The 14057-nt window shown below is 42.5% G+C and overlaps 1 long non-coding RNA gene across 1 annotated transcript; it reads left to right on the top strand.

Moving 5' to 3' along the window:
• Positions 1-1484: 1484 nt before the first annotated feature.
• Positions 1485-4283, top strand: LOC144894889 (uncharacterized). Its single transcript, XR_013625423.1, has 4 exons — positions 1485-1603; positions 1718-1844; positions 1928-2222; positions 4123-4283. It is a non-coding gene; the product is annotated as an uncharacterized LOC144894889 (long non-coding RNA).
• Positions 4284-14057: the final 9774 nt, after the last annotated feature.

The raw sequence follows: 14057 nt of genomic DNA, 5'->3' as shown, positions 1-14057 counted from the left end.
ATCATCATCGTCGTCGTCATCATCGCCACCATCACCAGCAGCATCAGCAGCAGCTTTGAAGTGGCATGACGACTTATATAACTGCTGCATCAACCAGCGGCACTATTTTTATTCCATTAACAGCCGGGCCTGGTGTCGCTATGCGGAAGGGGATTTACAGCCAAATGATGACACAAATCCCTCCGTTTAGTCGCGCTGCCTTTTACACTGTTGCCTCTCGTCTGACTGCTTTTATCCTTTTTTTTTTCTTTCCTTTTCCTGTCAAGAGAGAAGCTGAAATCCAGTCGGATTTACAGATGCAAATGTGTTAGGAAAGCAAAGTGGGAAAAGATCTGCCGTGTCTGGAGGGCATTTGACAATGAGTGACGTATCTATTGGGTTATTGTTATGATTTTGAGTGATATCAAGATAAAATCAGTGTAGGTTTCTATTTTTATTAATTTTTTTGCTGCAGTCTTTCTGGTATGTGTGAACCTCTATTCCAGGGGTCTCCACTCAGTTTACCCTAGGGCGGCATCAAGTATTCCACAAAAAAGTACAACTAATACAACCGTCTTGATCTTTATTTATAACAGTTCAGAATGTGGATGTTGAGACCTGGCAGCGTTTCCTCTAACACAGAAAGTCAAGTGGAAATTGGTTTGTGTGAGGCAAAAACCAGCACCAGTTTGGGTTTGACTAAAGAATTGTCTAATTATATCAATCGTCAGAATATAACATTAATAGCTCTATTCATGAAAACGTCCCGGCAACACCTGTGTCCTGTTGCTGCTGCTGGGAAGCAAGTTCACCGAGCTCCCAATCTCTTTCCAAATCCCTGAATCCTTTCACTCATTCATTTTGTACCGCTTTTCCTCACAAGGATCGCGGGGGTGCTGGAGCCTATCCCAGCTGTTTTTGGGCGAGAGGCGGGGTACACCCTGGACTGGTCGCCAGCCAATCACAGGGCACATATAGACAAACAACCATTCACACTCACATTCATACCTATGGACAATTTGGAGTCACTAATTAACCTAGCATGTTTTTGGAATGTGGGAGGAAACCGGAGTAAACCCACGCATGCACCCATGGCCGAGAGTGGAATTGAACCCTTTCCTAGTTGTGAGGTCTGCACGCTAACCACTTGAACACCGTGCAGCCCTATTCAGGAACAATTAAAACATATCAGAAAGCTGGAGAAGTCCCTGGAGAAAACCCACGCATGCACAGAATGAACATTCAAATTCCACACAGAGATGGCCGAGGGTGGAATTGAACTCAGGTCTCCTAGCTGTGAGGCCCTCGTGCTAACCACTTGCACACCGTGCAGCCCCTATTGATACTTTATCATGGTAAACGAAACAATCCGTGACATGTTTTGCAACATCGTCATAATTCAGTACATGTTCTCACGGCATTTGGCAAGCTGGGAAAAAGAACACTTTCTGACTCCAACTTCACTTTTCATGTCAAAGGAATGTCCTCACATCCGAACATCCTCCTCCTCCTCCTCGTGTGAACCAGCGTTGACGGTTTGCGTCTGTCTGTTGGAAGCCTCGGCTCTCCGTTATCGAGCTGTGGAACGTTTGGTTCCAGAAGGAACTGGCCAACGGAGTCCCTGGTGAGTGCCAGAAAAGCCGATGTGATGCCTTGACGTTCTCGCACTAACATCTTTGAGTGGACCTCGACTTGTACTCATGAATCTCCTGTTTGCTCCCCTGCTGCTTGCTCCCAGTGTGGAAGCACACTAAATCCTCCTTGCACAGAAGTATGCACATCTAGCACAGCGATGACAGCTGATGACCAGCTGCTCTTCCTCTCACTCCTGACCTTGATCAGGTCATCATCATGATGTTTACCAAGTATGTCCTGTCCACAGATTACTTCATATACTTATGTATATACAACTACAACAGTGATTCCAATACATTTTTTGTCTTGAAAGTTTACCAAAGCTGTGACAAGAAGATGATGAAGGTCGAGAACAACAGACCACAAGCAAGCAAGCAAGCAGCGTGACGGGATGAAGCCATGCCAAGATGCCCTGAGGGAGGTGGCAAGCGGCGACACAACAGAGCGCACGCCAATCTATAAAGTTTTGAGCACACGCTGCGGGAGAGGAGTGGATGCACGTGCACGTGAGCCAGCCTGTTTGAGAAGCGGATCAACACGCAACGTGACATCTTCACGTGTGAGCCATGCGAGATGATGACAGAAACGTGTGTGAAGAGGCGTCCTGGGTGAGTCTTCCTGGTTTGTCCTTTTCATTGAGGTCATATTGCGAGTGTGTGGTACACATTTCCATTGGGCGCCGTACTATCAGACCGACTTTAGCACGATTTTGTTGAGGTATCAGTCGCAGGATCCTGGACAAAAATAAAAGAAATTAAAAAATTTATAATAAAATAATAATTTAAAAAAAATAAAAAATAAAATAATAATTAAAAAAAATAAAAATTTAAAAATAATTAAAACCGTATTTTCCGGACTATAAGTCACACTTTTTTTCATAGGTTGGCTGTTCCTGCGACTTATACTCCAGAGCGACTTATTAATGACAAAATATATATATTTATATATATTATTTTGGGCAGCACGGTGGACGAGTGGTTAGCGCGCAGACCTCACAGCTAGGAGACCAGGATATTTTCTTGTGGAAGAAAATATAAAAAAATGGTGCAGCCTTTCATTACATAATGTGGGTTATAAGATTATAAACAAGAATGTATATACAATATTTTCATCGCTTTCCCGTTTGTATTTTTTTCTTAATGTCTCATTACTTTTTGCCAGGCTTTCTGTTCTCTAATATAGCGAAAATTAGCGAATTCAAGAAACAATACAAGCAGTGGATGTTTGCTAAATACAAGGATGAAGAGTCTTGAACCAGTCATGATGTGCTATACATATCACTATATTGACACTTACTATGGTACCCATTATGGCATTGGATGCTCATATCACCTCCTACTTCGGTATGTGAAAAAAAAATAAATAAAAAAATAAACTTAAACTATATTAGGAAAGGGCGGCACGGCGGTCTAGTGGTTAGCGCGCAGACCTCACAGCTAGGAGACAAGGGTTCAATTCCCACCCTCGGCCATCTCTGTGTGGAGTTTGCATGTTCTCCCCGTGCATGCGTGGGTTTTCTCCGGGTACTCCGGTTTCCAAAAACATGCTAGGTTAATTGGTGACTCCAAATTGTCCATAGGTATGAATGTGAGTGTGAATGGTTGTTTGTCTATATGTGCCCTGTGATTGGCTGGCAACCAGTCCAGGGTGTACCTCTCGCCCGAAAACAGCTGGGATAGGCTCCAGTACCCCCGTGACCCTCGTGAGGAAAAGCGGTAGAAAATGAATGAATGAATATATTAGGAAAGCAGGAAGTGAACAAATGTAACAATTACTTATTGGGGTAGGATTTAATAAGCTTTGCTTCTTCCTACTCCTTTTGGACATGTGGAACTGTGAACTGATTATGTGATGCATTCAATTGTAATCTGATGAATGTTCAAATGAAATTAAACCATTACCAATACCATAATCAGGAACTGTAAAATATGGCAAAAGTTTGAGTTTGCAGTTGAAAGCAAATAAACTCTTAGAATAAAGTTAAAAAAAAAGTTACAAATTTTTTCATGCAGATGAATAGAAAGTGAGTTCAAAACTTTCCCACATGCTCACACATGTCGAGTCGAGCGCTTGTGATTAGTGCAACGTTAAGAGCCTAAATAGCAGGATGCATGCGGACGTGTTTATGTTCCTGCATCTGTCTGAGTCCTTGTGACGAAATGTCAAAATAGTCAGTGTGTGTTGGTACATGCTCAGGAATATTCAACCAGCACCCTGCTTCTTGTTTTCCACTCCTCCCATCGGCTTGGCCGCTTTCCAAATCCAACACAACCTGCCAAGAGCCCAATTTGATCTCTAAATGTCGAATAAGTGATTATATAAGGAAGCAAATGTTACTAACTAAGTAATTAACTCACTCACATCACGTAAACGCTAACGTTCCTGCACATATTCACGGTTCAAAATGGAGGCGTGTGACTTTCCATGCTTCACTGTAAATAATAGCGTACAAAGTGTTGAACTGTTGAAACTGTGCAGGTCATTTTGTCTCTTTCCTTATTCTGTCAGGGAATGAAGCCTCAGATCATCGCCACTAAGAGGATTAGTCACGAGAAGGCGCTCGTATCTATAAAATCACTGGATGGAGAATGCTCATAAAATCCTCCGTCGTTCATCCCCAAGGACATACGGTGACTTGGAGATGTGGTAAAAATACATCATGTCAGTGCCGCCTGATGAGGGTAAAAGTACATCAATCATCTCACTCTCACATCTTTGAACTCACTTTTACGCTGAGCAAAGTCGTCTATATCTTACATTGTAATATTATCCATACATCAAACATTCTGCTTTTACAAAGATATTAATGCTCAAATGTATTCATTGCATCATATTGCTGTTTCAATTATTTTAGATTGCTAACGTAAACAGCACCTTCCACATGTTGATGCTGGAAAAAGTTCTAAGTGGAACACTGAAGTTCCTCATTTCACAGATTTTTGGTGCTGTATCACACAAGTTGTGATTTGAACTTTATAATTATTTGGGGTGCATGAGAAAGTGGAAAGCAAAATGGCATGCAACTCACTTTATGTAGTGCATGCAGAGGTAGATAATGCTGCTGACCACTGCTTTGAATGCTTTGAATACGCTAACCCCTTAAACCACCAGCCTAACAAGCATTGACTGGCATCAGTGCAGACCACACAGCTAGGAGACCAGGGTTCAATTCCACCCTCGGCCATCTCTGTGTGGAGTTTGCATGTTCTCCCCGTGCATGCGTGGGTTTTCCCCGGGTACTCCGGTTTCCTCCCACATTCCAAAAACATGCTAGGTTAATTAGCGACTCCAAATTGTCCATAGGTATGAATGTGAGTGTGAATGGTTGTTTGTCTATATGTGCCCTGTGATTGGCTGGCCACCAGTCCAGGGTGTACCCCGCCTCTCGCCCGTAGACAGCTGGGATAGGCTCCAGCATCCCCCGCAACCCTCGTGAGGATAAATGAATGAATGAATGACTGGCATCTTGTGGAATCAATTAAAATCAATTAAAAAGGCAACAGGAGGCTGCTTACAGCCATATAGTATATTAGCACCAATGTTTTTGACCGATTGATCATCATTATCATTCATTAGGCGTGAGTACTTACTTACTTACGTCTTGATTGTGTATTTAGCATGTTAGCTGGTGAACTATGACAACTGAAGAATAAGCGTTCTAGAGCTGAATCTACCGTATTTTCCGCACCATAAGGCGGAGTCTCAATTACGGAGCACCGTATTATAAACAATTAAGGCAACGGAAGCAAAACAGTGAGTTTAGTTTACTCTATTCTATGGTAATGGTAATGGTTTATTTCATTTGAACATGCATCCGATTACAATTGAATGCATCCCATAATCAGTTCACAGTTCCACATGTCCAAAAGGAGTAGGAAGAAGCAAAGCTTATTAAATCCTACCCCTCCATCTGGTACTTTTACAATCAGTAACTGTTACATTTGTTCACTTCCTGCTTTCTAATTTAATTTCAGGGTTTTTTTGTTGTTTTTTTGTCACATACTGAAGTACAAGGTGATATGAGCATCCAATGCCATAATGGGTACCATAGTAAGTATCAATATAGTGATATGTATAGCACATCATGACTGGCTCAAGACTCTTCATCCTTGTATTTAGCAAACATCAACTGCTTGTATTGTTTCTTGAATTGGCTCATCTACTATTTAACAATACACTCATCCACAAATACTGGGTAATTTCGGCATCAGACATATCGGCTTCCTTCTCATCATTGTCGGTGTCTGTCTCGTTGTCAGGTGGCTGTTCAGCAATGATGCCGGCAAACATCCACAATCTATTCAACGCCTCCCAGACTTTGTAAAAGTATGTTCTCCATCTTTTATCCATCGTTATCACACCGCTTGCAACTTCATTTTGTGGTTAGTTCTTTTGTTAATTCTCCTGAAATGATGATAAGCTCCAAATTCATATAATAATAATAATAATAATAGCGGAGAGATGGGCGCAATGTTGTTTTGCAGCATACGGGTAGTATACCTACCAGAGGCGGCTTCTCAGATTGGTTTATCGCTGCCAGCTTACGTACTACAATCCTGTGTCATTGGCAAATGGTCCGACCATCAATCGAAGTAGCACAACAAAATTTTTACAGATTTGGGAACTATTGTGGGAAGTCTTTTGAGTGTGCCGTACAGTGTGGAAAATGCGGTAATCTAGTAATTCCATGCAGTCACTCTTCAAATGTTGATCTGAAGTTGGAAGAGAGCATCAACGCCAAACTTGCAGGAGAATTTGGAGATGGATGTGTGAGCCGTTAGTCAAAAATAGACATTTTTATGTCCGAATCCAGAACTACTATAGTATATTCATGTGTCTGTAGGAGTGAAACAAAAAAAAAGCGAGTTCATCAACACAGTTTTATCCACGAGAGCTAAGAGCTAAGTGAATTTTCCAAGTAATCCATCATAAGTTTGCCAAAAGTATATCTTGTCTCATATGATTCTTCATTCCACGATGTGATGTCATACGATGATCATTTTTAGGGAATTGTGTGTAGGATCTGGATTTGCTTAACGGACGCCGCAGACTCGTGTGGGCTACTGCCAACTTCCGTCCTCGAATGAACTCCGCGATTATCTCTATGCAAATACGGCGAGCCGGTCATATTGCAAATGCGCCATGAGCAACTCATGTAGGCGAGAGACGCGTCAGTCGTTTTGCGCGGCCTTCGCCCCAGGAAGAAAAGAACGCTTTGTTTCCACATCACACCGAGTCCCGTGCCGCACAATGGAAGCGACACAGCAAGTCAAAAAAATTCCCATCAAGTCATTACTTTCCAGGAAGAACCACCAGAACACAGTCTTCTCTCTGATGTCGTTATGATTCCGACATTCTTTAGCATCATGTCACATGACCCACCGGCTCCGTGCTGTCACTTGCGGGTTCTGTTTGGCTTCCTCCTTGGCGCTGGTCATCTTTCCAACACTGTTGCGACAGGTTAGGTTGCAAATTTAACCGGTTTAGACTCGTGACCTACAATGACAGGAAGTCTCACATGTCTCAAAGATCACTGGTTCAATTAGCGGCACGTGTTGACGATAAATTGTTAACAGCCCAACTGGAGAAATCCAGCCGCTTCAAATTCTTAAGCTGAACTAATAATAATAATAATAATACATTGTATTTGTATAGCGCTTTTCAAAATACTCAAAGACACTTTACAGAAAAATGGAGATGAATAAAAACAAGTAAACAGAATAAAAGATACGTTAAAAATCATGTCTGTATGGCCACTGTCTGAGAACTATTCTAATGAATGATTCTTTGGAAAAGAAACTCTTATATTGGACCACATAAAATAGACAATCAATAAACAATGTGACAATCAATAATTCAATAACCGGCTAATATTGTAACTATTCATTTGCCGTAAACCGTATAACGTCCATTGTGGGCTATCCCTTTACACGTGAATAATACAGGTGTCGGTTCACGTTTCCATGTCCCTGTTTTCATGGCATTGTGTGACCTATATCATGTTGAAAGCTTTAAGCATGCATGCACTGCTTATGTAGCGTCGCTCACATACATACATACATACATACAACCATCCCCATCCTCACAAGGGTCGCAGGGGTGCTGGAGCCTATCCCAGCTGTCTTTGGGTGAGAGGCGGGGTACACCCTGGACTGGTGGCCAGCCAATCACAGGGCACATATAGACAAACAACCATTCACACTCACATTCATACCTATGGACAATTTGGAGTCGCTAATTAACCTAGCATGTTTTTGGAATGTGGGAGGAAACCGGAGTACCCGGAGAAAACCCACGCATGCACGGGGAGAACATGCAAACTCCACACAGAGATGGCCGAGGGTGGAATTGAACCCTGGTCTCCTAGCTGTGAGGCTTGTGCGCTAACCACTCGACCGCCGTGCCGCCCCTGGGTATATCAGTATAGATATATAAATTAACATGTTTTCAAAGGTTACTTCATACTGACATGAACCAAGCTGCACGGTGACCTAGTGGTTAGCGTGCAGGCCACACAGTTAGGAGACCCGAGTTCGACCCTCGGGCATCTCTGTGTGGAGTTTGCATGTTCTCCCCGTGCATGCGTGGGTTTTCTACGGGTACTCCGGTTTCCTCCAACACATTCCAAAAACATGCTAGGTTAATTGGCGACTCCAAATTGTCCATAGGTATGAATGTGAGTGTGAATGGTTGTTTGTCTATATGTGCCCTGTGATTGGCCTCTCGCCTGAAGACAGCTGGGATAGCCTCCAGCACACTTGCAACCCTTGTGAAGATAAACGGTAGAAAATGAATGAATGAATAGATTCAGGGATTTGGAAAGAGATTGGGAGCTTGGTGAACTTGCTTCCCAGCAGCTGCAACAGGACATAATATTTATGTTTGTGAGGTTTTTGTGTTGCCAGGGATACATTTTATGAATAGGGAGCTATTAATGTTATATCCTGATGATTGTTATAATTAGACAATTCTATAGTCAAACCCAAACTGGTGCTGGTTTTTGCCTCACACAAACCAATTTCCATCCCTCAGCACTTCACATTGTTTGTGTGAGAGATTGAGCAATAGGGTGCATGCCAGGACAGCTCCTGTTTTTTTTTTTTTTTTCTCGTTGATGTGCAAGCAGGAAACAAATGGCTCACATCCCTCCTGCATCTGTTCACTGACGCCCTCCATCTGTTTTGGCAAAAGAAGCGAGAAACAAATAGAAATTTAAAACATCTCGGCGATTTGTTAGCCATTAGGACGACACTGCAACACATTTGAGGAGGATGATGATGATGATGATGATCGGCCATAAAAGACAGCAGTTGTCATATGCAAACCCTGTGATCACATCGGTTACATCATTAAAACTAACAAACGTCCCGATTATGGCGTCTCATGATGACATCACAACAACAATGTACTAAATAGCACGGTAACATCACAAGCTGACACCGTAACATCCCAGAATCATTGGTAACGCCGGTGTAACTTAACAGTGGAATGCCACTGATGCATTGTAACATCACAGCATCATCAACATTACGCCTCATCAATATATGTGCCACTGTAACATCTCAACATGAGTGCAAGTACACTGCAGCATCAATGCAAATGGAACGTGCACCGTAACATTACAACATAGCGTAACACCACATCATCCGATGCCTGTAATGTTACAACATTGTGTGCCAATAGTTAATATGTTAATTTGCTGATATGGTAGCATGCTACATAATGCTACTAGCTATTAGCCACTTCGCCGTGCACACACAGAGATTCGATGTCTTGTGTTTCTGAATGAAAACTATTGTAAACTATACAATACTGCGTGTTTACATTGTGGGTGGTACCCACCTACTCAGTCAGGTGGGCTTATCCTTATCCTCTATGTGCTGTATTCATCATTCATCATTCACTTTGTGTGTTGAACCATGTCTTTTCACTGATTCACAGCTTTGTCCCCCCCCTCAGGTGCACAGGTGCTCTCACGAATGCACACGCCATTTTGGGACTTGAAGGCGGCGAGGAGTCCTTTTGTGTCATCGTTTTTTACCAACTTTGGTACAGGTATTTTGTTTACTTTTCATGAGTTTTTATGTGGCCTTATGGGTCTTAATGGGCTTGTTGAACTAAAGAACTAAATATGGATCATTTCATCAACATATTCTGTAGACCAGGGGTCTCAAACACGTGGCCCGCGGGCCAAATGTGGCCCGTGGGACACTAGTTTGAGGCCCCAGCCTTGATATGAAAGTTTAATGTTAGTGCGGCCCACGCAAGTTTGATATGGATGCTGTATGGTATCATGTACCCAGAAAAAATTATTACGTTTGATTCATGTTCATGTTAAAGGTTAAATAACTGTTAATAGTTATCCTCCCTATCCGTGTGGAAGTGGTAAGTTTTTGGCTATTTAAGTTTAAAGGAAATAACTTGAAGGCTACCGTTTAGGTCGCTAGCTCTCTAGTTTGCGAGTTAGCTTGTGTCTCAAGACCCTGCAGTTGCGCAATATGTTGTAAATAAAAAGAGTATAAATGTGACTATAGTCGTGTTTTGTCATGTCTACAGGGCTCTAATAATGCTTTGTTCATTTTAATCTGAAAAAAATAATTTGTCTACCCACCAACTATATGTGGTTTCTTAAGTTTTTATTATTTGCCGTTTTATTATTATTATTATATTTATTTATTACTGATTGATTGATTTTCTTTATTCTTGATTTTTTATTTATTTTTCTTCTTATTTCGTGCAGAAAAATAAAAATTATTTGAGAACAGTGGAATGTTTTATCAGAGCTTTTATTGTAGAAAATCGGAACCAAAGCACTGAAAAAGTTTGTATATTTTTCTGTTTTTAATAAATGTGTTTTTTTGGGGTTTTTTGGAAAACCTGATGCGGCCCAGCCTTTCCCAGACCCTAGCTCCAGTGGCCCCCAGGTAAATTGAGTTTGAGACCCCTGCTGTAGACTTATTTGTATTTGGTAACTTTTAGTGTTCAAAACATACCTTGCATGCCTCATGATGACGAAGTAGAGTAGAGCCCGAGTTAAATGATATATCATGAAAATATGAACGCTTCTGTTTATTTGCATTTTTGCTGCTCCGTGTGAGCCGACAATCATTCATCACAGACTTCAGTCTTTCATCCCGCGGCCATGTCCTTGCATCCTAAACCAAATCATAGCAAAACATAACAAACGTTTTTTTATTTCGGGTCCTACAAACAGTTCAACGCAATTTTTTCCACACGCCCGTGGGCTCCACTTTTGAACATAACACTTAGAAACCAAAGATTGACAGTCAAAGCTCTAATTACATCTTCACCTGAGGCTGTCGGCCCCGCCTACTGCCCCATATTCACACTCCTTTTTGCATTTTGTGTGTGCGTGTTTGAATATTTGCCTCGCGGGGTTGCAAATGCACGTCCACTTTGATGATAATTTGGCACGTCGAGTCAATATGACCCATGCGAGACTGGATTCACTTCTTCATCATGATCCATAACGGCTCTGCAAAACAAGAACGCTGTGTTCAGTAATTCAATACTTTGACATGTGCTTTTTACACTGGAGTATGAATGAGTGTACACTGGAATTAGGTTCCTCACCTGCCATTTGACGCCCCTGGACAAACTTAAGCTCCATCATTCATTCATTCATTCATTTTCTTTTCCTCACGATCGCGGGGGTGCTGGAGCCTATCCCAGCTATCTTCGAGCGAGAGGCATGGTACACCCTGGACTGGTGGCCAGCCAATCACGGGGCACATATAGACAAACAACCATTCACACTCACATTCATACCTATGGACAATTTGGAGTGGCCAATTAACCTAGCATGTTTTTGGAATGTGGGAGGAAACCGGAGTACCCGGAGAAAACCCACGCATGCACAGGGAGAACATGCAAACTCCACACAGAGATGGCCGAGGGTGGAATTGAACTCGAGTCTCCTGTGAGGTCAGCGCACTAACCACTGGACCGCTGTGCAGCCCGTATTAAACTCATATTGATCCATATTCTAAATTTCTCAGGTATACCATTTGAGTGTTAAGTTGCTGTGTGATGATTTTGTTAAAACTTCAGCTGTGTAGGATATAAGTGGCCAGCCAATCACAGGGCACATATAGACAAACAACCATTCACACTCACATTCATACCTATGGACAATTTGGAGTCACCAATTACCCTAGTTTTTGGAATGTGGGAGGAAACCCGGAGAAAACCCACGCATGGGGAGAACATGCCGAGGGTGGAATTGAACCCTGGTCTCCTAGTTGTGAGGTTTGCGCGCTAACCACTCGACCACCGTGCCGCCAAGCTCCATCATTCCATTCACAAAATCAAGGTCATGATGGCGCCTTTTCCACTGTACCGTGTGGAAAACATATCAGGTGGGATCTTCTTGTCATGCCAGTCATGTTTGAAACCATCAAGGTCACGTTTTTTTGTCATCACAGAATAAAACTTTCTTCCGCCTTTCTTCCTTTTGCAATTTTTCAACTGGTTTTATAGTTTCAAAAGCAGAAAACAAAATGAAATACTGTAATTATAAATAATGAATGCATGGAACTTTAGCTCAATGTCGAGTGCTCTCAACCCTCAATTTGAGGAACCCGTGGCTGATTCCTCACAGGGATCGCCAGCATTCCGTACATTCCGGCGAGATGGAATTCAATGGTGTTTCTCACCTGCGTTATCAACTTGTAACATTCTTTGGCCCCATGGAGGGTTATTTAGCAATCGCATTAATAAAAAAAATTATTGGAATCAACAAAACTTGGGTGTATGCATACAAAAACTGTATGCGTTTTTCCTCTCTGGTTTCAAACGTCTTGTTTAACTTTCATAAAAGTGCTCCTGAGTCCTTGTTTCTGTCTCCTGTCACATTCCCGCACAAACCAAACAGTCCCAAATTCGGAATGCACGCCGTATTTGACTCCAGGCTGAACTGAACAGTGTTGATTTATTCCACACTGCAAGGTCCAGTAAAAGTGCAGACAGTGTGCAGCTCCAACCGGTGGGACCTCGGAGTAAACAGCGCTCCGCAGCTTATGTAAGCGCACAAAGACGTGGTCAGGATGCCTCAACATCTGCCTTCCCATTCGCTGGGCTGCTAATACTTTCTTCAAAGGGGATTTTTTTTTTTTTTTTAAGCAAAGTGTCTTCTGAAATTGAACTTGTGCCTCGGGCTCTCGGCGCTCTTTGATCAGATAATGACAGACTTTTTAGTAACAAGCTTCGCCTCAGCAGCTTCAGTGCATGTTTTGACACACCAGATCAAGAGATAGACGCGTTACATGTATTATCGCCAGTTAGAGGATTTTCTCAGGGTATTATTATTATTATCTGCTGAAAGGAAAAGAACTTTTATGAGCGTCCTCATGAGGCAGCAACTTTAGACCCCCCCCCACCCCCCAGACGATTCATTAGGTACGCGTGCACTTCATTTGCACTGAGGCCGCAACATCTTTTACCCAAACTAGTCAGTTAGCATCGGCATTGCTTTTTGTTTTTTCCGTCATATTGTAGCATCTCAAATGAAATGTGATACAAATGTGAGCCTCAACTAACGGGACTTTGTCTTTGCAGGGGGTCATACTTTATGATCACATGGCGGCTGCCGTCTCGTCCTGCATTGCTGCTCAATCAGGTGACATACACGCAATTGTTGTATTACTATGGGCTCACACTCACATGCAAGTGCACACACACACACACACACATGGAGGTCGAGTATGAGTATGGTGACCGCGTGGGTGGACACTTCATGGTCACCGAGCTGAGTGATCGCCTGTCTCCTTTGTTTTAGTTGAATCCTGAAATCTTGTACACGCGACAGGATAGTCTCATTTTTGGTGATATATACAAAATTTTTATTGAATAAATTAACTAATTCCACCCTCGAGCATCTCTGTGTGGAGTTTGCATGTTCTCCTCCCACATTCCAAAAACATGCTAGGTTAATTAGCGACTCCGAATTGTCCATAGGTATGAATGTGAGTGTGAATGGTTGTTTGTCTATATGTGCCCTGTGATTGGCTGGCCACCAGTCCAGGGTGTACCCCGCCTCTCGCCCGAAGACAGCTGGGATAGGCTCCAGCACCCCCGCGACCTTTGTGAGGATAAGCGATAGAAAATGAATGAATGTATCAATGAGGAGCAGTTGGGAGGAACATGTAGCATCTTATATCCTACACAGCTGAAGTTTTAACAAAATCATCACACAGCAACTTAACACTCAAATGGTATACCTGAGAAATTTAGAATATGGATCAATATGAGTTTAATACGGGCTGCACAGCGGTCCAGTGGTTAGTGCGCTGACCTCACAGCTAGGAGACTCGAGTTCAATTCCACCCTCGGCCATCTCTGTGTGGAGTTTGCATGTTCTCCCTGTGCATGCGTGGGTTTTCTCCAGGTACTCCGGTTTCCTCCCACATTCCAAAAACATGCTA

The sequence above is a fragment of the Doryrhamphus excisus genome, linkage group LG23 (assembly GCF_037039965.1).
Source record: "Doryrhamphus excisus strain RoL-2023G ecotype Guam linkage group LG23, RoL_Dexc_Guam_v1.1, whole genome shotgun sequence".
NCBI classification, from domain to species: Eukaryota; Metazoa; Chordata; class Actinopteri; order Syngnathiformes; family Syngnathidae; genus Doryrhamphus; species Doryrhamphus excisus.
Note: the sequence above shows the minus strand (reverse complement) of the source record. Positions and strands in the feature narration are given on the sequence as shown.